Raw genomic sequence first — 26,067 nt, forward strand, 5'->3', positions numbered from 1 at the left:
GGTGGTGGAATCTCCTTCCTTAGAAGTTTTTAAGGTCAGGCTTGACAAAGCCCTGGCTGGGATGATTTAATTGGGGATCGGTCCTGCTTTGAGCAGGGGGTTGGACTAGATGACCTCCTGAGGTCCCTTCCAACCCTGATATTCTATGATTCTATGCTTTCAGAAGTCTTAAAAGAGCAACACTCAGATGCGGAAACTACAGAACCTGAACTACCAAAAAAGAAAATCAATCTTCTGCTGGTGGCATCTGACTCAGATAATGAAAATGAACGTGCATCAGTCCACTCGGCTTTGGATTGTTATCGAGCAGAACCTGTCGTCAGCATGGATGCATATCCTCTGGAATGGTGGTTGAAGCATGAAGGGACATATGAATCTTTAGTGCATCTGGCATGTAAATATCTTGCCACACCGGTTACAACAGTGCCATGCGAATGCCTGTTCTTGCTTGCAGGTGACATTGTAAACCAGAAGCAGGCAGCATTATCTCCTGCAAATGTAAACAAACTTGTTTGTCTGAGCAATTCGCTGAAGTAGGACTGAGTGGACCTGTAGGCACTAAAGTTTTACATTGTTTTATTTTTGAATGCAGTTATTTTTTTGTAAATAATTCCACATTCGTAAGTTCAACTTTCATGATAGAGATTGCGCTACGGTACTTATTAGGTGAATTGAAAATACTATTTCTTTTGTTTTTTACAGTGCAAATATTTGTAATCAAAAATAAATTTAAAGTGAGTACTGTACACTTTGTATTCTGTGTTGTAATTGAAATCAATATATTTGAAAATGTAGAAAACATCCAAAAATCTTTAAATAAATGGTATTCTATTATTAACAGTGCAATTAATTGTGCAATTGCGATTAATTTTTTAATTGCAATGAATTTTTTTAATCACTTGACAGGCCTAATTGTAATCATCCCAACTCTAAGCAAATATTTTTACGGAAGACAGGACTAGCTTCTCCAAGAAGTAAGGAGATTGATAGATGTACTAAAGGAGATATCCCTTCAGCTCAGGTCTGACGCACCAATCAAAGGAAGGTGTTCAGCTCCTTGGCATTGCCTCCACTCATAAGCCTTCTGGCTTTTTCAGCCTCTCTCCTCTGTCAAAAGGTCCTTCACAAATTGAACCAGTCTGCTAGCACCTGGAATGACACTGCAAAAATACACCTGTTTGTCGGACTAGCTTCCAGTGGGGGAAAAGTCAGTGAGAGGTTCTTGGGTGAAGAGTCAAAGAATCTCAGTAGAGACTGGGAAGGCTTGTCACGCAATCCTGACTGGGGCCTTTGGTTTATATTACAAGGTCAATATCTGACCTTCACAGCAGGGGACCTGGTTAGTGTATTCACTCTGCATCACCCTGGCAGTGTCATAAGTCAGGGAAACATCTTGATTTGAAGAGCAAGAGTGTTCACTTATGAATCAATAGTTCTCCAAGAAGTAGATCGCTCTTCTCCAAGAATGAGTTCTTAACAAGGTCCTTTTGGATGAGGTTTGTTTGGGAACAGAACAGTCCTACTTAGAAATCTGCTATGCTGGTAGGGTGGGGCAGACAGGGCTGCAAAAGAAAAGTCAAATCATTCACATCCTCTCATGGTGGCCAAAGATTATCCCAAAATACAAACCCAAACCCTGGATCTGAGCATCTTTTGGGATGGTTTGGACGTGGATTAAGATCCCTGTTTTGCAGCCTGTGGCCATTAGATTTTATTAACCATCTCTAGTTGGCCAACATGCCTTCTAGGTTTCCCAGTGGAAAAAGCACAACACTATAAACAAGACCAAGATGAAATATATTCAGGAGCTTGAAAAAGTAGAAGTGAGGGAGAGTGCTAATTACACAAAGCCCTTCCACATTCGTATCTTATTAAACAAACCCAAATGCTTGTGTGATGTGTAGCTCAAATGCTCTCTTGCTTTTAAACAGCAGATGGTGTTGCAAACCTACAACAGGTGGAAATTCTTCAGCTTAATATAAGAGATCAGAAGTAACAGAAATTTCTCTTTTCCCCAGGGTAGGTTCATTCATTAGGCAAACAGCAGGTTGGTCATCTACTTGAATATTTACAACAGAAGAAAAAAGGCAGAAAACAGCTTTTGAGCCACACATATTGGGATGAATGGAAGCAATTTTGGCTTGAATCATTCTGATTATAATGGAAAGAACCCGGCTAAGGTAATTCTCTGTTAGCATCACTGGAATAGAGATGGGATGGGTAAAACAGATTTAGGTGTTTGCTACATAATATAAATATTTACTAATTTTTTTTAGTCCAGGACTGTGTATATATTTCTAATATTTGGTAGACTTAAGTCGTCAGTAGATCAATTTTTGAGGTTGGTTTATTTATTTTGCACCAACAAAACCAGGTAAAGTTAAGTTGACTAGTTTTAGATTCCAAAATGGCTATATTCTTCTGGCTATGCTTGGATGGATACAAATAATTCCTCCTGCATCCAGGTAAGAATCTCACACACAAGCAGTTTTCCTATAAGGGAGTTACATAACCATCCAGCTTGAATCTGATCTCACAGTGGTTAACACCAATGCATCTCTGTTGACGTTAGTAGAGCTAGTTCAGATTTGCAGGGGTCCAAATGAGAGCAGAATTGTGGCTTGTCTCTTGTAGTCATCCTTTGCTTAGATGTTCCTAATCTTTATTGCAATTTTGAAGAAATACTTTGAATGCTACTTTGTTTAAACAGTAGTAGCTGTCGTTGCTGGAGAGTTGGTATCCTGAACTGGATTTATTACTGATTTCAAGCCTAAGATTCTACTCTCTCTGTCCAATGAAGTTTAAGGAGATTTAAAAAATCTACTCTGAAGTAAAATAAAATTAAAATGTCCCCTTCCCCCCCACCTCTTTCCCCTATTCCCAAATGCTATTTAAAGGAGGGGGCAAGGATGTTTAAACAATAACTGGGTTTCTCTCCTTGAGGCAGGGCAGATTTAACCAGACCTGCCTACTAGTTCCAGCTCCCAGGTTTGAACACTCTCTGATCTGTGCTGGGTACACTTCTAATTATGAAAGCAATTCCCATGGATACCACAAAGAATTGTCTTTACTGGAGACTGGAGGAGATGATCCCAGCAGGGAAAATGTTGAAGGAAAATTGTTCAACACATTCTGGAAGAGATTCCAAAAGTTTTGGCGGGTGGAAAAGAAAAATGTTCTTGGTGTAATTGCACCGCAACCCACAAATCTGTGAGATGCATGCAAATGGAGATGCATGTAGTGGTTCAGGTTCTCATCCCAGTTACAAGAGTATAAAACAGCGTGACTATTGACTTCACAGCTGCTACTTCAAAATTTACACTAGTGTTCCAAAGTGGAATTTGGCTGGCTCGCTATCTGTGCCCAAATGAAACTTTTATCTTAAGAGCATTCTTTGCTTTTCTAGTCCCTTTTAGACGCGCCAGAAACACAACAAAAAAAAAAGGTTTTACTTTTCAAGAATGCTAGAGAGAAGGTTTATTTTCTTAAAAGCAGTATTAAGGATGAGGCAGCAATCTCTACTCACAACAAGGCACCGCCTGGGAGTCGAACAACCTAGCTTCTATTACTGGCTCTCTTGCTGACTTTCTCTGTAACCTTTGGCAAGTCACTTCCTCTCTGAGGTGCTTTGAAGTTTGAGATCTATGAATTGACAGAACTATTACATTTTATTTGTAAATTAAAGTTTAAAAGGCATTTAAGCTAAAAATATCTTCTGCTAACGAAAGAAAGGGAGAAAAAATACTGTTTCTAAATCAACTACTGTTAAAATGCAGAAAAAGTAACATAAAGATGAACACATCTAAAATCCTCTCAACTGTAACTGTTCAACAGCAATTCTGTGACTTTCAAGTGTAGAGGGGAAGGACATTTTAATGTTTTTATTTATATAGATGAATAAAAATAAGAGGGGAAACTAAGAAAATGCTGGGGTGGAAGATTTCTAAAAATCTTCCAGTCAGCCATAGAACACTCATAAATGTATTGACTTCACTGATTACTTTTATCGCCAGTGGAAAGCCCTTGACACTTTTAAATATGTTTTAATGTTTCTAACTAGCATACATCTATAGCATAAAGAGACTGCAGCACTATGAGAGTAGATTTCTCTCTCTCTCTCTCACCCACAACACCTGCTCCCTTTCCCTCCCCCACCCTTCCAGCTGTCTGTCTGTCTCATTTGTGTCAATTAGAGATTCAATGCTGCCTGATTTAATTGGCATGACTCTCCCCTCAGATAGAAACCTAACTGGAGACAGGGCACTAGGCAGCTCTCCACAGACTGCCTGACCAGGTAAAGTGTCTCCAAATAGCTGCTGCTGATGGTTGAGTGAATGACAATTCAGCTAGCTCTGCAGATGGGATGGCTAGAACTTGATGTAGAGTATGACACAATTACCTGTTAGTATCATCCTCTATGAATCAGAGTGGAAAGGTCAATGGCCCTCTAATAGTGACCACAATCTCTTGCTGATGTCATCTGAAAGCTTGGGAGAGTGGGTAGATGTGACTGATTAAAAGATCTGTGGAACTGTGCACCCACCTTGGACTGACTCTGATCTTTAAATGAGGTGTAATCCTCCCCTGCTTTGTAGCCGGATGCTCATTATCACAGCTATGGTTTTAGCCTAATGGTAGGGCCCAATCCTGTGTCCACTGAAGTCAGTAGCAAAGATTCCATCAACATTGCTGGTGCAGGATAAGGCCCTTATTGTTGAGATGCAGTTGCCATCAGCCCAGCTCACCGTAAGCGCAAAGTAAATGGTGATTGGGGTCATCTGTACCATACAAGCCTGCAATTCATGCAGTGACCCTGTCTCCCTCTTGGGCAGCAGGACTGGAAGGCAAGACAGCTTCCCACCTCTCTCTCTGACAAGAGGACCATCTGAGGTAAATTCATCCTACTTTCCCCTCTGCCTTTTGATGGTTTGGGGCCGCGTGCTTGCATGTACCTGATAAATTGTAGGCTGATCTAGCTATCTCACACATACTTGGGCACAAATGGTGGGACACTCTTCCTCCCCCCACCCCCCCCCCCAAGACCTGTGTAGGCCTGGGTACAAGGGTGCTAATGTTAAGAATGGCACTACTAGCTAGTAAGTTTGGCTTCATGATTTATGGAAGACCTAAACAGTAACTGGACAGTCAGGTGTCACCAGCTGCAAAGACTGGATTGCTCCATGAGTTGCTGAGTTCATGTGGAATCCCCAAGCAGTTACCTGAAAATCTACCCCTCTATTTTACTGCAGTATAAAAGACTGGGATGGATAGCACTTCTTAGTTGCAACTGTCCATTGCTTTTAGTGTGTGGTGATGTCCTAATCCAATCCTGGCTTATAGAATCATAGAACATCAGGGTTGGAAGGGACCTCAGGAGGTCATCTCGTCCAACCCCCTGCTCAAAGCAGGACCATTCCCAACTAAATCATCCCAGCCAGGGCTTTATTAAGCCTGACCTTAAAAACTTCTAAGGAAGGAGATTCCACCACCTCCCTAGGTAACCCATTCCAGTGCTTCACCACCCTCCTAGTGAAAAAGTTTTTCCTAATAGCCAACCTAAACCTCCCCCACTGCAACTTGAGACCATTACTCCTCGTTCTGTCATCCGCTACCACTGAGAACAGTCTAGATCCATCCTCTTTGGAACCCCCTTTCAGGCAGTTGAAAGCAGCTGTCAAATCCCCCCTCATTCTTCTCTTCTGCAGACTAAACAATCCCAGTTCCCTCAGCCTCTCCTCATAAGTCATGTGCTCTAGCCCCCTAATCATTTTTGTTGCCCTCTGCTGGACTCTTTCTAATTTTTCCACATCCTTCTTGTAGTGTGGGGCCCAAAACTGGACACAGTACTCCAGATGAGGCCTCACCAATGTTGAATAGAGGGGAATGATCACATCGTTTGATCTGCTGGCAATGCCCCTACTTATACAGCTCAAAATTCTGTTTGCCTTCTTGGCAACAAGGGCACACTGTTGACTTATATCCAGCTTCTCATCCACTGTAACCCCTAGGTCCTTTTCTGCAGAACTACTGCCTAGCCATTCGGTCCCTAGTCTGTAGTAGTGCATGGGATTCTTCTGTCCAAAGTGCAGGACTCTGCACTTGTCCTTGTTGAATGTCATCAGATTTCTTTTGGCCCAATCCTCTAATTTGTCTAGGTCCCTCTGTATCCTATCCCTACCCTCCAGCGTATCTATCACTCCTCCCAGTTTAGTGTCATCTACAAACTTGCCACAAAGGCTTCCCTTTGTGGCAAAGAACTCATTTGTTAAATGTGTGTTTACAACTTTTTTTCCCCCTAAGCAAAATCAGATCCTCGTCAAGGCACTCCACAAAAGCTACAATCTGAGATTAAATTAATTTACATTAGGGCTGAGATGACTTCTCAGTTTGAATACAAATGACACTTTCTTTCTGTAAGCAGGTGCACTCTGACAAAGCATAAATAACAGATTCACAAATAAAAATATTGTTACAATTCAGTTTATTACCTCAAACATATGTACAGAATTTATCATAGAACACTTACAAATTCAAGAAGCCCTCCCCCTAAATTGATTCAAAATTACACACTCCCATTCACAGCTGAATAGGAGAAAATTGAATTTCCTCTTCCATCAAAGGATATTAGCCCTGACATACCACAAGACTCCCAGGGCCATTATGCTTCACAAACCTTCTATCTAGTGTGTAACAGTTAGCCTTGTAAGCATTCTGATTGTCCAAGACAAGTTATTTATAAATAAATAAAACTTTGTTTTTATTATCATGCTAATGATGGACTAGTAAATTTTGAGCCTAGACCAGTAAGTTTCCACAACAATTTTATAAAGCTGGTATACATGTGTGAATATTACATATTTTCCAGTCTAAATGTGAGAGTGTTACTGTATGTGTGTGTTTAATAAATGTGACATTAAAAAACAGCACTACAGAACTCAAAGGCTAACAACTTCTCCCAGGACTATTAAATGGCATTGGATACCTCCACAGAACAGTTCCCTGTCTTTCAAACATGTCCCCTTTTGGCTAGCAAGAGCTGTAGCCACTGCAATGAAACCATGCAACTAAATTCATAGGATGATGAGTGACTGACAATTTTCTGGTTTCAAATTAAACAGAAAACTAAATTAGCAAATTAATTGTTTGCTATGTTTTTCCTATGACCCTGTCAGCTGCCTCAGGTCCTGCAGCCAATCAGAAGAGCTCTTTCAGTAGTCCTGAGAAGGAGGCGGAGTTCTGAACTGGGCCCTTCTATCTAGCAACTGTCAATCATGTTAATTTTAAATTACTTTTGTACAGCCTGGTGTCAAAACGATTAAAGCATGAAGAGAAAAAGGGAACTAAAAACAGAGAGAGAGAATAATTTACCTTGCATTTACAGCAAGGACACTTAGTGAGAAATGTAACACCCACAACTCTGAGAGCTGTGAAACTCTAAAACTTTTATCTTCTATCATCCAATCTACCTGGAGATATGAGATATGGCTAGGTGCTGTGGATCTCACTTCATAGTAAGCAAGTAGACTGTAATTGGTAGCAGCACAAAAGCCAGGATGTTTTCTCCTTCTCTTCCCAGATAAGGCTTTACCCTGCATTGCATTCACCATTTGTATCTCTAAAGCAATCAACAACATAAACAGACAAACCTATCCGCCCACATGCAGACATTTTCTCCCTTTCTTACTGTCCCACTCACAGTCATGCTTATTTTATACCATGTACATACTGTGCTGGATAATTACATGCTCAACAAATCATAAATGCATAACCATATATTGCCTTAAATGTGTGTGGAAAATCTTCAGTCCTTTCACAGTCTTTCTCTTTTAAACACACACAAAGGGTCTTGTGCATGGTTGCACACTCACATGTATACTAGATCTCACATTGTACCCTCACTTGTTCCACTTGCTAACACTTCTATGCAATGCAGTCTTTTTTTTATCTGTTGCATTATGCTTCTCTCTGTTGTTCTTTCTATTATTCACTTTCATCACCTTCTAGTTATTGAACGTTTGGATTAACATTTATTCAAATTATATCCTAAAGCTGCTGACTCTAGGTTGACTTTCTACAAACCTGTAGAGAGGGTAACTTGATGTCACGTGAAGAGTTACTACAGGATGTGATTAGCCACTCCTGTCCATATTTACTCTTTTATCATCTCTATAGGTGATATAGAGGAGCTTATTTTTCACCACAAAAGGGTTATAAGTATTTAGAATTATCTTTAACAAAGAAGTAAAATACAGATGGAAAAGAGTGATGTCCTTCTCCTGCAATTGTAGGGGAAAGCTGTCAGTACTCTTGTGAAAGGTGCAAAAATGAAAGAACCTCAGTGTCCAAGGCAATTATGGTCGGACCCAAGTTAATGGAATTCTCTTTTTGCCCCAAATTTGGCTAGTCAGTTCAACTCTGTATACATCCAGCAAGAAATAATATGGTTAAGCATGTACTCTCCTTTAAGATACCACTGGTAACCTAGTAATGGCCTACATTTTCATGGAAATCACATTAGCTGGAGGTACTGGCAAATTACAAAATCAAACAGGTATTTCAATCACTTCATTCTCTTTACCAAACTAGACTTTACTCTATTCCTGTTAGCTGCATTAGCTGTGCAGTGCCCATGGGAAAGGGAGCTGGATTCTATTCTGGGCCACTCATTATCAACAGAATTGTTAATTAAGTTCAATTACAGAATCTTTATTTATTGGTGATGTAATGCAAGCCAGAAAACACTGCTGGATTTGCAGATCCTAGGTTGCACCTGCAGGCCTGGCAGTGAAGGGAAGAAAAAGTTGTAAATTGAGAAAATGTTATCGAGAATAATTGATAACCAATACACATGGAACCCCAGAGTGCCATTTTTAATCACTTTTCCGAATATAACTGTACTTTAAATATCCATTATGAAGAGAATTCCTTTATCAAAATACTTGGAAGTACAGTAGGACCCAGAAATGTATGAAGTTTTCAGGAGGCACCAGAAATATTAATTGAAAGTGGAGATCTGTAAAATCAAGGTGACAAACAATGACATACACACAGGCTGCAGGACACAAAAACGGAATTTAAGATTAAAAGGAGTTATGTAAATTCAGGATTCATAAACTCAACAAGCTATGTGTTCTCTCTCTTCTCCTACAGCTATATTTCCAGTGTAGTTTTGGATTTAAAAAATTATTTATTTAGCTATGCTTGATTTTTTTTTTTTTTATTTATTTTTAACCTTGTGAAAAACTTCCCTCTGCAATGGGACATCCCACTGCTAAATGTGAATTGTTCAATGGGCAATGAAAAGGATTCCAACCCCTGGACAAGGATATTCTATAAATTCCTCATTGATAGACACTTTGGCCCTTGTAAAAGTATTTAGGTGTCACTGCAATCAGTGTTGCAATGTCTAACTCATTTAGAAGTCTGAGTCTCTTTTTCAAAAGGAATTTAGACGCTTAAGAGCCTAAATCCCAAGTGCCTAAACCCCTTTTGAAAATGAGATGTAGGCTCTTAAATGACAGGTTTCAGAGTAACAGCCGTGTTAGTCTGTATTCGCAAAAAGAAAAGGAGTACTTGTGGCACCTTAGAGACTAACCAATTTATTTGAGCATAAGCTTTCGTGAGCTACAGCTCACTTCATCGGATGCCAGTTTCCACAGTATGCATCCGATGAAGTGAGCTGTAGCTCACGAAAGCTTATGCTCAAATAAATTGGTTAGTCTCTAAGGTGCCACAAGTACTCCTTTTCTTTTTGCTCTTAAATGAGTTAGACGTTGTAATGCTGAGAGCAGCAACACCTAAAAACCTTTCAAAATCTGGGCCTTTATCCCCTCAAAGACCCTAGAATTGAAATCATTCAGGAAAAATTACTGTAACATGGCATGCAGATAGAGTGATGATATTTTCCTGTCTCCTGCTATTTAAACAGCAAATTACAATTATTCCAAGAGAATCAGCACCAGGACCTGGTGCATCAGTGGCTTCTTGGTAGTGGTTATTTGGTAGTTTTCCCCTACCTGTTTGTTTATAAGATTGGGGAAGAAAGGCCCTGGGCAAAATCAAACTAGGTTCCTTAGCCAAAGTTCTTTGGGTGGGATGTTTTTAGTTGCTAGCTTTCTCCAAAGAAAGTTACTCATGTGTACAGATGATCAACTATTGGTGTATAAGCTTTTTATCTTTTAATATTTTCATAATAAAAGGAAAGCAGCAGAAGGCTGATAGTTTGAAAAAAAATTAGAGTCAGATGCTCAGCCCAGGTCACGGAATGGAGACCATGCAATGTAAGGGCAATGGAGGTGTGAAGAGATAAATGAGGAGCATTAGCAAGAACTTGCATGTCAAGGAGGCTGGGGGACACCAGCTTGGGTCCTCACTCTGCAGTGGACTAAATAAGGTTGTGGTGGGGATAATAATATATCATTATAGTGTTGCTTTTAGTGTCACTCTTTAAGGGTCTGTCAGCAATTCAGTTATAAACCCCTTATTTTCAGGAATTTGTAACTTGGCTGTAAAAAATTATCAGTGAATGTGGTGCACAATATCTGTCCCAAAGTAAATTTATTTTGATACAAAAATTTGAAAATATTGTTATTTAAAAAGTGAGTCCTTTTTCTTAATGTGTTACAGACAACTAGTGCATAAGATGGTTTAGAAACCTTGTGTATTTTGGAATTACTCATTTGCCCCTCGGTGCTACTGTAATACAAATAATAATATTGTTTTAAAGAATGTGCACTAAGCTTTTCTCATTACAAAGTTCACAAAGGTTTTCAAACGTGGATTTGGGAGTGTGGTTGAAATGATGGAGCCACTGGTCTAATAAATCATTCTGTTTTACTGAATCTATGTGCATTTATTAAAACTATTTGATACATTTGCTCCCTGTCATGCTAAATGTCTCTGGGCATGTCTACACTTACTGTACCGGTACAGCTGTGCTGCTGCAGCACGTGTGACAAAGACGTTCTATGCCGATGGGAGACGGCTCTCCTGTTGGCATAACCCCACTCACCACCCCCCGCGAGCAGCATAAGCTATATCGATGGGAGAAGCTCTCCCTCCGACATAGCGCTGTGCACACTAAAGCTTATGTCAGCGTAACTTATGTCGCTCAGGGGGGTGGAATATTCACAGTGTGTTACAGATTGTTGCAAAATTGTCTCTGTTCAGCCTATGCTCTTTTTGTGTAGCAGAGTAATGAATTTAAACTCCCAGGCTAGTCTTTTGAAAGTATTGAGCAGGTTTCCTTTGAGGAGGAGGACTGCTAGGTCAGATATAAAGTGATCGCTTTCTGAAAAATGTTCACCCACAGGTGATAGGATGGTTTTGTCTTTTATCACTTTCCTGTGTAAACTAATTCGAGCGCTTAGTGATTGTTCCGTTTCATGCACATAATTGTTGTTGGGGGCATTTAGTGCACTTGATGAGGTACACCACATGTTGTGATAGGCATGTGTAGGATCCATGGATCTTGAAAGCTGTGTTGTGGGGGGTGTTGATCAGTGTAGCAATGGAAATACGTCTGCATGTTTTGCATCTGTTGCTCTGGTAGAGTCTAGTGCTGCTTTGAGTTGGTGGGTCCTGGTCTGTGGGAGTTTGCTTCTGATGATGAGCTTGGAGAGGTTGGGGGGTTGTTTGAAGGCCGGAAGTGGGGGAATCAGGAAAATTTTCTTTTGGCGGTCCCTATTGAGTATGGGTTGTGGTGGTTTGATGATACCCCATATGGGTTCTAGTATGGGGTAGTAGGTGACAACTAGGGACGTGTGGTCAGAAGGGGTTTTTCTTCTGTATTGAAGCTTTTCTTGGGGTATTTGGGTGGCCTCCTTCATGATGCGATCTACTACTTTGGTGGAGTGTCCTTATTTGGTGAAGGCGATTTTAAGTGTGTTATGGCATATATCCCAGACTTCAAAAGCTTTTGTCTCTCACCATCAGAAGTTGGTCCAATAAAAGATATTACCTCACCCACTGTGAGGTATCCTGGGACTGACACAGCTACAACTACACTGTATATAAGCTGTTTCAGGACATTTCTGGCTTGGCCTTGATAGCAGCTCCTGAGATTACCTGCATCAACATTTCTTAAAGACATAGGGTCCTCTATGAGACCAGCTTCCAACCTTCCTTTCCTCCCTCATGGGAGGTCAAATTAGAACTACAGAAAGATTTGTGGGCCAGTAACTTCAAATAGATCAGCAGTTCTAGTACAATTGAGTCTCATTAAATTTCCACCACCAACTCATATAACAAAAACTTACATTTAGATTATATTGGATCCCATAAAAATGCACAGCATTAGCATTAAGGAAATGGGTGCTTGTTGAGGATGTTAAGCATCATACAACTCTTGTGGAAATGCTTGGTCACATAGGTTTTGGGAGGATCTACTTGCAAGAATTAATCTTAGGCTATGTCTACACTGGCAATTGAACGACAAAACTTTTGTCTTTCAGAGGTGTTAAACCCCCACCCCTCAAAAGTGCTCTCCTACCAACAACGCAAACGCCGCTTGTTGTGGGTGCAAGCTTTTGTCGGCAGGAGAGCCGACAAACAGCGGCTACACTGCACGACTTTTAGCGGCACGGCTGTAGCAACACAGCCATGTCGCTAAAAGCTGTGTAGTGTTGACATAGCCTTACTCTTCCAAGTAATTCATTACCTTTTATCTGTTTTTTTTTTAATTGGGTGCAATCCCAAAATTGCTGAATCTGGGGGTTCCAATGAAGAAAACGTTTCTTTAATGGTTGGGGAAATGGCATTGCAACACTGGAAATGATCAACAGCTCCATTTTTAAAGGAGTGGTGCAGTGAGCTGTGGGAGTTAGCCTCTCTGGAGAGAGTGACTTTGAGAAAATAAGATCTTTATTTTTGGACTGTTGGCAGAATAACCATACTTCATAACCAATGTAGATGCTAGTCTTAATGGGGTTGGAGGGAAAGGGTGCAATTCATCTGTGTGGAAGAGAGGAATCCATTGTATTCAAAGTGAGGAAGGCTACCTATAAATGTGATGGGTGTCACTGTTTGACATTCATCATGGAAGGGAAGACACATGGGTGTGAGTTTCTGGTTTTGACATGTGAAGTGGGGAGAGCCTTAAGTGCAAGTGGGACCCTGTCGAGGTTCAAGTGAGAAAGGGACATATATAAACAGGTCTAGTACCAATATTCATATGACCTTGGGCCAACCCTGACTTGTACTCTAAGAATGTGTGCACAGTATCTTTTACACACAGTTGCAAGTAGGCAGAAACTTAAACTTTGTTCGGGACTCTGGGTGTATGTATAGATTTTCTTTCTTTTTGCTGAGAGAAATGGCAGGTGCTGACTGCCAGGGGGCAGCAAAGGGAGATTTTTTGTTTTCAGCCCTTTGCAGTTGGAGCTTTTCAGCTTGATTGTGCTAAATGCTTATATGCCAGTGTTTCCATTTACAAACTCTGCCTCCCCTCCCCCCTCCCCTTCTCAGTTTCTCTACCATTAACTCTGTGCGGCTGCAGCCTGTTCCACCTCCCATACAGCATGATGGGGGTGGAGGCACTGAGGTTCTCTGCGCTCCCTGAGTATACTGTAAGGGGGGGGGGGGGCTAGAGAGGCTCAGGGGACCCCCTGGTCACCCAGGTTTTCCCTCATCCCCTGCTCCCCTCGTCCAGGATGGGACTGAAGGACTCTATGTCCCACTGTCCCCCCCCAGCAGACTTTCCCTCCCTACCCCCCAAGTATGGGGCATTTGAGCTGCTGTCTCTCCCAATCCTGGCTGGCTCCCGCCATGGTGATGAGCATGAGGGGGGGGTCTCTGCCCCCCCCCCATTGGCTTTGCTCTCCCTGTGTACTGCATGGGGGGCACTAAACGTCTCCCCCCCTTGCCCTAATCTGGCTGGGGTTCTCCTTTCGCCCTCATATACAGTAAGGGGGGCTGCGCCCCTCCTGATTTGGGGGGGCGACCCTCCATCAGGCTGGGCTGTGTATGCCCTACTCCCCTCGGGCTTAGGGGACCCCTACTCCCCCCAGCTGGGGGCTCGCTCGGTTCCTCTGTCGGGGCTGGGACTCTCTCCCCCGCCCCCCCAAACCGGGAGTTTCCAGGAAGCAGCGCTGAGAGGAGCCGTTTCACCGCGTAGGCTCAACTCCCCCGCCTCCGCTGAGACCGTGGCAGTAACGTCAAATAGTCCCCGTCCCGACCCAAACCAGACTTCCCCCAGCCTGGGTCCAGAGTGGGACGCACCCAGCCGGGGGGCGGGCGGGACCGAACTAAAAAGGAGCTGGCCCAGCCTGGGGCTAAAGTGAGAGTTTGGGGAGGGAGGACTGTGAGGTGGGGGGAAGGAGTCCCGGCCGCGGCGGAGGGATCCGAAGGCGAAGAGAGTGAAAGGCAGCCGGGTGCTCTCTCAGCGAGGGAGGGAAGCGAGCGGGAAAACCCGGCGCGGATGGAGCCGGGAACAGCCTCCACCTCCGGGGGGCCTCCACCCCCCATCTCGCCCCACAGTCGGGGGCTTCCCACGTCTCATTCCCGCACGAGGGGCCCTGCCCGCGCAGAGCGACGCTCCACCCCGCCCCTCAGGCTCAGGGGCTCCTGCCCCAGCAGCCCGGCCCCTAACTTCACCAGACACAGGCAGGGGCCTCGGGATCCCCATGGACGGGGCTTCTCCTTCCCCACAGCAGCGAGCGCCCCCCTCAGAGACAGGGGGAGGCAAAGGGGGACGAATGGTGTGGGGCAGGGGGGCCGGAGCAGGCGCCTTAGGGCTGGTGGGCTCTGGGACACGGGCTGTGTGTAGGGTCAGATAGGGGGTGCAGGAAGGGCAGGCCTGGAGGAGACACCAGTGGGGCAGGACATGGGTCGGATTTGTGTTAGTGATGCTTTGTAAAGCCCCAGCGGGTCTGGAGGTTTGGTGCAACAAAATAAGGTGACTAAAAAAGTGGGGCTGCCGGGTACAGTAACCACCACCACATGAATGACCCCCCACCCCAATTAATCCTGCAGGGTGAAAAGACATGGCAGTTCTCAGCTTTGTGCTTGCCCCCTTTTCCCCCTCCCCCCCAATTCAAGTCACACCATCAAGGGTGGCCTTGGACACGGCCCAAGAGTGCAGCCACGCAGGGCAAGTTGTTTTTGTTCTTTTGTGGACCCCCCCCTCTTTCTGCTGGAACTGCATTCTGCCCTCAAAAATGAACTTGGGAACCAAAGTCTCCTGTCTTCCAGAGATAAGGACCCCAATTCACCACTACCCCACCCCGCTGACTGTTACTCCCCAACACTGAGTAACTTACTGGTTTAGTTTCCTTTTCCGGATAAGCAAAGCTACAACAAACCCAAATGTACCATGATGTTTGTGGAAGTTTGCTTGAGGCCTCTGCATATTTTACTTCACACAGGACCCCACAAATCCTAAAGCTGCCCATTCACAATGGCTTCACATCCTTCCATTAACCCTGCAGGGAGAGGAGGGAAAAAAATTGTGATCCTTCTAAGGTCCTGCTTTCCACCAACACCCTCCCCCTTCCCAGGTACACAGGCTTCATGTCCTCCCATTAACCCTGAGGAGAGAGGACAAAAGCTAAACTATGCTCTTGCCCTGCTTCCCTCATCCCATTCCCAGCTAAGCAGGCTTCACATCCTCCTGTTAATGTTGAAAGGAGAGTAGGACAAGAGCTGCTGATGATTCTCAGGCCTTGCTCGGCTTCTCCCCACCCCCTCCATCATCACTATCCCCATCCCCCACTGCAGCTTCCATAGACTTGCATCTCTTCCATTAACACTGAAAGGGGAGGACAGGAGCTCTGATGGGTTTTACTCAGGCTTATTCTGTTCTCTCCCTTCTACCAACCAGTACCCAGCTCTACAGCCCTTTTTAAGTGCAAACCCCGCAGCCAGCTCTGTTTTCATATACACCAACCCAACTGCCCTTCCCCCAACTCTCTATCCAAGCTCCACAGCCCTGCAGGAAAAACTGGTGATTCCCCACATTTTGCTTATTCACAAATGGTAGTTTTTTAAAATGTGTGATCTGTTCTGTTTTGGAGGCTGCAGCATGCTTTTAGAACAACATTTTGTTTTAAATAATCTTGTAGATACCCCTTCATAATAACCCCTTGAAATTCTCCATGTTGGTCTTTTAAAAAGTTCTATCTCGTCACCTCTTCTGGATCAGTGAAGGTCAGTTTAACCCCTTCCATTTTTAAATCAGAAATTGGTTCAGAAGGATGACTTTTCATTTATGGTTGTGATATCTCATTTTAGTTAATGAATTTTTTTCAAACCAGTCATGAAGCACACTGAGGAAGAGTGCTTCAGCACTAATGAAAGTAATGTATGAGTTAATGAGAGGTTTGCATGGTATGCGAAGCAAAAGAGAATCTTTAACCAGCTCTGCCGTTCCCTCTACATACCACAAACTTGTAAGCTGTAACCACAAGGTGGACTGGATGTGTGTGTGGAATGCTGCAGCAAAAGAGTCGTGTACAGGTGGATGCTCACTCATTTCACATGCTATCGTTTTTAGAGTACCTTTAAGTTTATATACACTTTTTTTTCTGGAGGCATTGTGTGAGGCTTAATTAATACTTGTGAAGCACTTTAAGAAGGTTAGAGGAAAGGTGTTATAAAACTACAAAGTATTATTTACTGAGTCAGGCTTCATTTTAAAATAACTTGATTTTTTCTATACGAACAGTTTTCAGGATTTATATTAATAGATCAATTCTATTTATCAGATTCTCAGCTGCTGAGGCCAGTCTTCTTGGTGGCAACATCCTAGCTATGGAACTTTTTGCCTAAGGAACTCCGTGCCAGAAGAAATCAGATCAAGGCCAAGCCTGGCTGTGTTTAGGTCCAAATGTAAGATGTGCCTTTCAACAAAAGGCCCTGGAACAGTGCTAGTAAACAAAACAAAAACAAAACCCCCTCAATTCATACACCCCACTTCACCAGGGAACAAAGAGAAGTAACACCACTTTCATTATGTACTCTGATACTATTTAAGTTTGTATAATGCTTAGATACCAAAGCAATCAGTGATTTAGAAATACCTATAATTGTAGAAATTACTTTTAAAAATAAACTATATCTAGTCCTCAACAGGAAATACTGTAATGGTAAATCTAAACCAGAGGACCAAAGGTTTTATTTTCCTCTGCCTTTTTCTAACATTTTTCTGTAAGTTTCTATTAAAATGTTAAATTCTTCTTTCAATATGGTGGATAAATATTGTATCAATGGTGTTTTGTCATCTTTATAAACAGAGAGAATGGAGCCTTGTAATTGAAAAAATCACTTTATATTGGGGGAAATCTTTATATAACAAAGGGAACTACTGTATCTTGGAGTGAAGGGGGGGAATCTAACACTAAGAACATGGATGCTATATATTGTTGGAAAGCTATACTATAGGCATGGAAGTCAGAAACACGTTTTATGCTGGAGAAAGCTTTGTATTAAGAGAGTTTGCCTTGGAGTAAGTGAGGATTTTTTTTTTAACTTTAAGCAATAAATTAGGAACTCTTCAACCATATGAAAAAAGTCTCTGTCTGAAATATCAATGCTGGAAACTGCAATTTCGCTCAGGTAGTCTGTTTATGAACATCTACTGAGTGGAATAATAATTAAAAGAAGTAAGACACTGACTATAATCTAATCTTATTTAATTTTGCTATGACTTCAGTTGAAATTGAAAGAGGTGAAGGGTATGTATCTAAGTAACTATTGAATTTTTAAAATTATGAACTGAATGTATGTTCGGTAGGCCATAAAACTGGATTACCTGCTTCTGAGTGGGTGTCCTCTAGATTTTGCTCATGATAGAACATGGTCCTCCATCCTTCTGGGTCCCTCTCTTACTTTGATCAAGTATTTTCCTTGTAAATGTTCATTCTGTAGTAGGAAAGATTGGGATGTTGGTTTGATGGCTTGTCCGTCTCTCTAACTTATTTTTGTACAAATAATGAATGCAATGAGGGCAAAATTGAGATTTTTTTTTTTTTTGGTATTCTTAACACTGTTGGCAACACCTGCCCTCCACTATCTCTCTGCAAACGCAATCACTTTAATGTTGCTGGGAAGTATTACTTCAGCGTCTTCTCCTTTCTGCGACATTTATGGCCTCCTGGCCCAGTGAGCCCTTCATATTAATTTTTCCCTCCTTTTAGTTTGCCTTTTTGCAGCTTAGCATTCTTTTTCCAAGCAAGGAGTTTACCAGATACTTCAGCTAGAAATTTAGGTCATCCATGGTGGAAGGGGGGAAATAGAGCGCTAAAAGTAAAAATAAATTTTTGGTGGGTGGGGGAATTTTCATTTTTTTTTTCAAGAATTTAAATTTTTTTTTCTGTTTGTGTGTAAACTAAGATTATATGTATTGAAAACTGATTAGGGTAAATCATTTTTGTGATTTCAGAATCAAAGTTGACTATTTTCTTGTGTGTATGGTTTCTTTCCCATCTTTCTTACTAGTCTTAGTCACTTTCACACCTGCTTTGAGCTTTAAATCACTCATTCATAAACTTGCTCTGGAAAAAGAAGACTTCTCATCTGGACTAGACAGATTTACCATCAGTAATTGTAAATGGGCTTGGATGACTTAATGATTCTTATGCTTTAACAAAATCTTTATTCTCTGATTTCATTGCCTTTTAAGAACTCCTGTGCATTGTTTTGTCCCAATTTGTAAATCTCTCCAGTGGAATTTATTAGAGTTATTTATTGCAAATTAACTGAAAGCTTACAAGGTATTGACTGCATCCTTTGACATGCTGAGAGATACGGGTACTCCTCTTTTGGAAAATTGTATCTCTTATTGTATTATTAGCTTAAGGTAGGTTATTGGACTATTTGCAAAACTTTTTGTCCCATAATCCCTAATAACCCCAGTTCTGTATGTTTGTGATAGGAGATCAGCTTGGTCTGACCTGGTTGTATCAAAAATACCATCGTAAATTTGGCTGTCAAGTCCAAAGCCTTTTTCCTTTGTTAGAGAAGGAGATTGTGTTTTATCTGAACTGACCCTTCCTTTAAGAGGAGAGGGGGCTTTTGTATTGAAGACTCCAGTACAGTCAGAGTTAGTACTTCGTGAAACACTTAAGATTCCCATCAACTAGACAAGTGCAACTGGAGGCAGGAAGAGGATCATAGTAAAAATAATTTCTGTTTAGACTCAGATGAGCTGAAGGACTCATCTGATGTCAAATACCTCTCCATAATGGAGGAACACCAAGACAGTAGCTCGACCAGGGTCCACGGACTTCTACCTTATTTGGAGAATTGTTCCTTGAATTTTTTTAAAATGTTGTCTTCTATACACAATGCAGTATATCTCGTTCTTTCCTCTGCAACCTGACTGCTCAGAAGAGAAGGAATCTCCTTCTCTGTCCTTTGCCGGCCATTACACAACTGGGCACTTTCACAGTGTGATGGTCTCTTCCTTGGTCCATAGGATAGGACTGCTTCTTCAGGTTCTTCTGTGCTACCAAATGAGATGGTGCTGCTCTTCTGAGCAGTTGAGTGGCCAGGGAGCAGCAGCTCCTGTTTGCCCCAGGTCCTGCTAGTTGTACTAGCTCTTCAACATGTAGCTGGCAGCACAATGTATGTACAGGCAGCCTGCAGCACAGCAATTCATTCTTTGGGCTTCCTGGGAGTCATCAACCTTAGCCCAGCAGCTCTACCTACCTCCATCACATCCCAACATCTCTTCTATTTCATCACAACCATTGGCTTCCCATTCTGCTTGCTTCCACCAGTGCCTTGCCTCCTTCCCAATTATTTCACTTTCCCTGTCTTCCAAGATATGCAGGGGTGGAAGGCTAGTCACAAAGGGGTATCTGTAGAACGACAGGTCCGATGGCCATGTGTGTGTGGGGAGTGAGAGTGGATGCTGGGTGTCAGGGATTGAATCGATCCAGTTCACTGCAGTTTGGCAAAACAATACTTTTTTTTCCCTGAAGGCTATCATCTTGTGCTCCAGAATATAAACTTTAACTCTTATGATTGCACCAATCAACTTAAAAATGTGGCCTGAGGAGGATGTTTGCCTGAGTCTGCATGCAGCCTGAAACAATGGCTCTGAGAGAGGTATGAATTACTTCTATTAATTTAAAGTGGTTATTATCTCTGAAGTACAATGACAAATTAAATGTCAGCATTGTTAATTATTTCACTGCTGATCAAGGCTTGCTAGAAAGAAGAGGGACAATCATATTCTGAAGATATACTGTAAGTAAAGTCTCATTTGGATAAATCTCAGTTTGTGAGGGAACTTTGGAGAATACGATTACATTTGTTTCCAGTTTCACCCTTGTTGGGGTTGTACAGAAAAGAAATAGAGAGGCTGGAGCAAAAGATTGAGGATGAGGAAATAGAGAAAAGGAAGGAGAATTTGAGAGACTTATATGAGATCATGTGGAATAGAAAGCAAAGGAGGAAGAGAGGAGTGTGAAAGGGAAAAAAGAGAAGGAGGGAGTGCACAAACTGGTTGTAGGGGGAATTTAAAGGGGGAGGGAGCCATTATTAAACACTGCAGAAAAGTTAGACTGAACAAATGCAGACACTGAAAAAGATAAAGGAAAAAGACACCAATGGGGGTGTGAAAGTTAAAAATGGAAGTAACTGAGAAGAGAGAACAAAAGCAAGGGAAAGGTGTTATTTTTACAAAACTTTACAAAAAATAATGAATATATTTTAAATAAGTTGTTACAAAACATTAATAAAAACATATATATAGTATAGTGATTATATTTTAAGCATGTGAGTGACCCCAATTGAATGGTTTTGCAGAGGGGCCCAATCTTACAACACACAAATCTGGGCCACTGTAAAGGTGTTGCTTGGGCTTCTTGTGTTCTGCCATTCCAGCTCTGTTCTTCACTACCAGCAAAGAAAATGAGGAAGGGGGATACCCCTAGTAGTTCCTTTTCTTCATCTCTCTTTTAATTAGGGTATCAGCTTTTACTGATGCTAGAGGTTGGAAGATGGAACAAGGATTTTTGTTCCCTGAGAGCCATTATTTCTGCCTCATACAGTACAGGGCATAGATAACTAACATGTCTCTTAGCAAAAATTGTCTGTGATGGCCAGGGAAATTTGTTCATGTTTTAAAATTCTTGTTGCCATAATGTAAATGAAATCTTCCAAATTTGTCCATTTTCCTACTTACAACCAAGACAGATGAACACACCTAAATCAAGATACTTAAAGATAGAAAGTCTTTAGGACACATTTGATAGACCCCTCATCCAGGCTTAGTCTTTTTGTTTGATTTTAAACTGTTTGCCATTGTGAAAGTGCTTCATCCAATCAAGATACAATCCTGTCTGTATTTTCCCACAGCTCCATAGTATCTATTGGACTTGTTCAATTGTAACAGTTACTTTCTTTTAATTTTCCAACTTTGAGAGCACAGAGCTTAACTAAGTTTTTGCATTTATTTTGTGCATTCATTGTTTGACCACCTTGAATGACATACATTTTACTACTTGTGTGGTGTTTTCTCTTTCCACAATATTTTTAACCATGTCAGTAGCACTAAGGTTAATTTTCTCTGTGAGCTGTTCTATAAAAGGCAGGAGGCAGAGGAAGTGGTGTGTACAGATGGTAGTATTGTTGGTGAAAATAAGCAAAGAAAAGACTGTCCAGCCACTGGTGCATTGATCTGAGTTCTTTCCTTCTTAACACAGGATCACTGCTTTTCTTCCTCCTTGCCAACCCCCCACACCACAAACGCTTTGGTAGAGTATTAATTGGGATAACTTCAAGCTGTTTTATAGGGTAGCAGACTTACTTCATAGACCTCCATTGATCAGAGCTACACTTGCAGGAACCAAAAAGGGAAAACTGCTGATTCTTGTTTTGTTTAATTTCTCAAAGCTATATGAAATGTGAATTTTTAGAAACAGTAATTGTTACCATGTTCCAAGGGATGCTTGTGTAGAAATGTGAAAGTGAGCTGCTATTATCATTCAAACTGCAGTTCTGAACGAAGCCAACCTCTCCAGCCAACCTTCCCAAACCCCTAAATAACCTCTCCATTAACATAATGCTCTGAGTCTTCCATTTAACATTGTTATCCTGTTATTGATAACCCTCTTTGCTCTCCACTCAATGTCCTGATATGAGTAGAAATTAAAGTAAAAGGGTGGATTCTGCACCAAGTAAACTATTAGCATGCACGCACCAGCCTTCTGTAACCCTACAGAGAGACCACAAGAAAGTTTTTTAATTTTTTTAAGAAAGCATATATATAATCTTAGCACTTATATAACATTTTACCTATTTAAAGTTCTTTACAGACATTTAATTTACCCTAACACATCTGTGAGGATAACTGTAATTGTTCCCATTTTACAGATGATGAATCAGAAAAAGAGAAATTAAATAACTTTTCCACAGCCATAGAGAACATCTGTGAAAATTCACATTAGAAATCAGCCTCCCTGGCTTCTAGTCGTGAGCGGAGACCATGTGACTAAATCATGCCTCTTTTTTGCTTTTTAAAAAAGGACTAGTGCAGATAAAGTTTTGGGAATAGTACCATCAAGCCAAGGAAATCAATATACAGAGCAAGTTAACTTGGAGTTCTGGTGAACCTCTCAGCTCCCCACAACACAATGATTTCAATGAGCTTTTTCAACTTCCCTTCCCTAACATTGTGAGCATCTTTTAATTGTTCCTCCCTCTTCTGGCCTCGTCCACTAATTCAGTATCCACATTATGTTGCTTTCTCTCTGTTTTCAGGTCTTCCAAGACTAACTTGACTCACCACTGGGACACTCCAAGTCTCTCTCTCTCTCTCTGCTAACCTAGACCATTCCAGCCACACTCATTTCTCCATGAGAAAGTCTGATTTCTTTCAGCTCAGTTGCTGCTTGATTCCACTGTGTTCTTCCAGGAATTTTGCAGACTCTTTCTACTCTGCCTTACTGTCTTGATCATGATAGCTTCCCCAGTATTTATGTTTTCACATCTATCCTCTTCAGACCATCTCCTATTTCCTGCTTTGTTCATATCTGAAATGTAGCAACAACACTCTCAGTGACATAAGACTTTTCCCTGCAATATTTTCTTTCATTTTAATGTTTTTTTTTCTATCAGAACAAAGTGGATTAAAATCCTTGTGTATCTAGGAAAGGGTGGATTCTTAATCATCCAGGGAACAATTTCATAGAGTTTCAAATGGTCCTTTTGTATTAGGGAAAGCTCATTCCAAGACAAACCAGGGAGGTACTTTAGGACAACCTGCGGGTCCCAAACAACTTTAGGTTTTGACTTAGTTTATTGTTCATTCATATCATGTTGTCGGAATATCTGAAAGAGAACAGTCTTATTGCCCACAAAAAAGTATAATTGTTCCCATTTTACAGATGATGAGACTGAGGTAGATAAGTAACTTTTGCGTAGTCATAGAGAGAATAAGTACAATATTAGTCTTATCTGCCAGAAGTATGATACGGAGGCAGATTTCTTGTAACTCCAGTCTAAGGCTGGGTGAACAAGTGTTCTGGAAAGCTGCTGAAAAGGCAAAAATATTATAGTAAAAACTGAAACTTCAAAAAGAGACTACAAGGGTCATAAAAGAAGCGCTAAAGAAAAGCAAGAAAAGTACAGGAACAGATTTGCAAGTAGGTGGAAGCAGGTATGGCAAAGGCTTGTATCTGTTTGGTTGCAGGTATTGACAAATTCTGCAAAGTACAAAGCTAATAAAGTTAAAACAGGACAAGCAGGAGAGAACATGAATTAGCTGCAGCAGAGTAGAGCTGGTACCTACACACTTTATAGAAGAAAATGTAAGAAAAGTTACTTGAGAATACTGAGTGAACTGGAGCAAATATTAAACAAAAGTGGAAGAGAGCCTTAGTCACATGATTCTCATTGTCTTGGAGAGTCATACTGTAAGATGTTCCATGATGTTCTAAAAGAACCTGAGTGAAGCGCTGCAGGTCCCAAAAAACATGTAATACTTGAAGTGTGTGTTACAAAGGCAAGGAAACACGTTTGGAGATGAAAGCGTAGCCTGACTGTATCTCGTCTTGGTGGCTTAGTAATATGGCGGTAATAAGAAAGCAGGAAAATTGGCAAGTAAATGGAAAGCAAAGCTCTATGCAGAGATCAAGCAGCTAAACTCTAAAACATGTATATATGGTAAGGCCAGGGATAGGGGAGGGTATTGAGCGAGTGCTACACAGGAACCTATTCAAAATGTGTTTAACAGAAAACTCAATGAAACAGCAATCCAAAGTTGTTGTCTGGGTTAACTGTAGCAGAAGACAAATTGAAAGAGGCGTTTTGTGTAGAACTGGTGTATGGGCTGTTGGCTTCAAGAAACCCTACTGAAAATGTCATGGTTGGAAAAGAGAAGAAAGAGATGGCTCTGGGTAGATCACAACATACTACATTTGGAGAACTTCCAAATGGGTCTCAGAGCCAAGTCCTTTGAAGGGAATACAAGAGAGAAACTGGCAACTATTGGTCATTTTGAATAAGGCATGGAGGTTGTAATATGCATTGATTTATTTCTTGTTTGAAAACATTTTAATTTGGTAAAAATACTAATATAAAATAGGGTGCAAGTTCTTACCTGCAGCTGTGAGAGACCAGAATTACAATATAAGTGGTCTTACAGAATTCAGCAATAGAGCAATAATCTTTTCCACTCTGTTGTTGTTCAAACAGTAGCAGAATGACTCTGGTGATGTCCTTTTTTTAAAAAATGAGAAAGAACAGAGTCTTTGGAGTTTGGAAGTGGCAGCTAGGAGGAGGAGAAGGAAAGGTCTGAAGACACAGCAGTGACAGCAGCTGGACCACCTTGAGTAGGACAGAAGTGAGCAGGCAGGGAAAATGTATAGATGAGGTGACAGGCACAATGGAGCAGTACTGTCCCCATATGAAGCAACCCACTCTGCAATCATCAAGGGCTCTGTTAGTGGTCAAACTGCTGTTAGTGGGAGTGGAATTCTATGAGAAGTGCAGCTGCTACCAGGTAAAGACAGATGAGTAATAATGAAACAAATATTTTGGGAGGGGTTTCAAGGCAGAGATGGTGCCCTCCTATGTATTTGTTTAGCAGTTAGCACAATGGGACACTGATTTTGACTGTGGGTTTTGGGACTTCTGCAATACAAATAATAAAATATTTATAAAACTGAGAGTTAACTGTGATGTATAACCTTATGGTGGAAAGGAATTTATGCATATGTCTGGTGGGAAGGTCACTCTTCTGGTGAACATCATTTGTGGGAGAAGAGAAGTGGGTACTGGGGATTAGCAAAAACTGGCATTCATCCACTTCCAATCTTCCCTAAACCATTCTGGCATATCTTCTGAAAATGTGTAAGACCAGCAGTATATATATAAACCCTATATATTTTTGTATTGAGTACATTTTTGTTTCTCTAAGTCTGCAGTTAGTACTATAGATAATCACCCTTTCCCAAAACCATTTATGCCTCCACAGAAATTAGATAGTTAAGAAATATACACAAAATATTGTGTGGCTGTGGCCCACATAAAACATAGAGAGCTGCATATGTGCCCCACAATGGTAAATAGGTTTAGAACCACTGAGGTCACAGCTACAATTAGCAGAATAGAGGAAAGTAGATTTTCCATTTTTTTTCACAAACAATAATTAAGGTGTGACCTCCATGCATGAACACAGCCAGTTCACAACACATCAAGCCCTTTCCCTACAGCTGATAACCAGTGGGCTTGCCAGCTTCTGGATCCTGCTCATACACTGTTGTGTCTTTATTTTGATAGTGATCAATCTTTTGTCTTCTCTCAATCTCATACCTTCACAGAGATCTTATTGCATAGTCTAGATCTGCACGAAAGTCTTCTCCTAAAACTGTGTTTCTCAAACTGGGCAAAGTGGATTCCTTAGGACATCCCACTGTCTTTTCTGAGTGATACAAGAAAACACAGTGGAGGGAATGCAACAAAAGAATTCACCCTTCTTTTCCTTTCTGTGTTGATTCTCACTTTAATCTCTAAAATAAAAATAGTCTCCTCTGAATATTCAAGACACAATTCTACTTTTGCTGAACATGAAGTGAAAAATACCAAGCAAGCAAGTTTTGCTGTTGAAATATTCTTTAAAAC

The 26,067-nt window shown here is 41.3% G+C and overlaps 1 long non-coding RNA gene across 1 annotated transcript in view; it reads left to right on the top strand.

Moving 5' to 3' along the window:
• The first annotated feature begins 4,813 nt into the window (after positions 1–4,813).
• The window catches only part of LOC122463346, a 33,786-nt gene continuing 12,532 nt past the window's right edge, over positions 4,814–26,067 (top strand). Inside the window, exons 1-2 of the long non-coding RNA XR_006286612.1 lie at positions 4,814–4,890; positions 19,920–20,046. This is a non-coding gene — a long non-coding RNA (uncharacterized LOC122463346). The remainder of the gene's footprint in view (positions 4,891–19,919; positions 20,047–26,067) is intronic.

This window comes from Chelonia mydas, chromosome 19, assembly GCF_015237465.2.
Source record: "Chelonia mydas isolate rCheMyd1 chromosome 19, rCheMyd1.pri.v2, whole genome shotgun sequence".
NCBI classification, from domain to species: Eukaryota; Metazoa; Chordata; order Testudines; family Cheloniidae; genus Chelonia; species Chelonia mydas.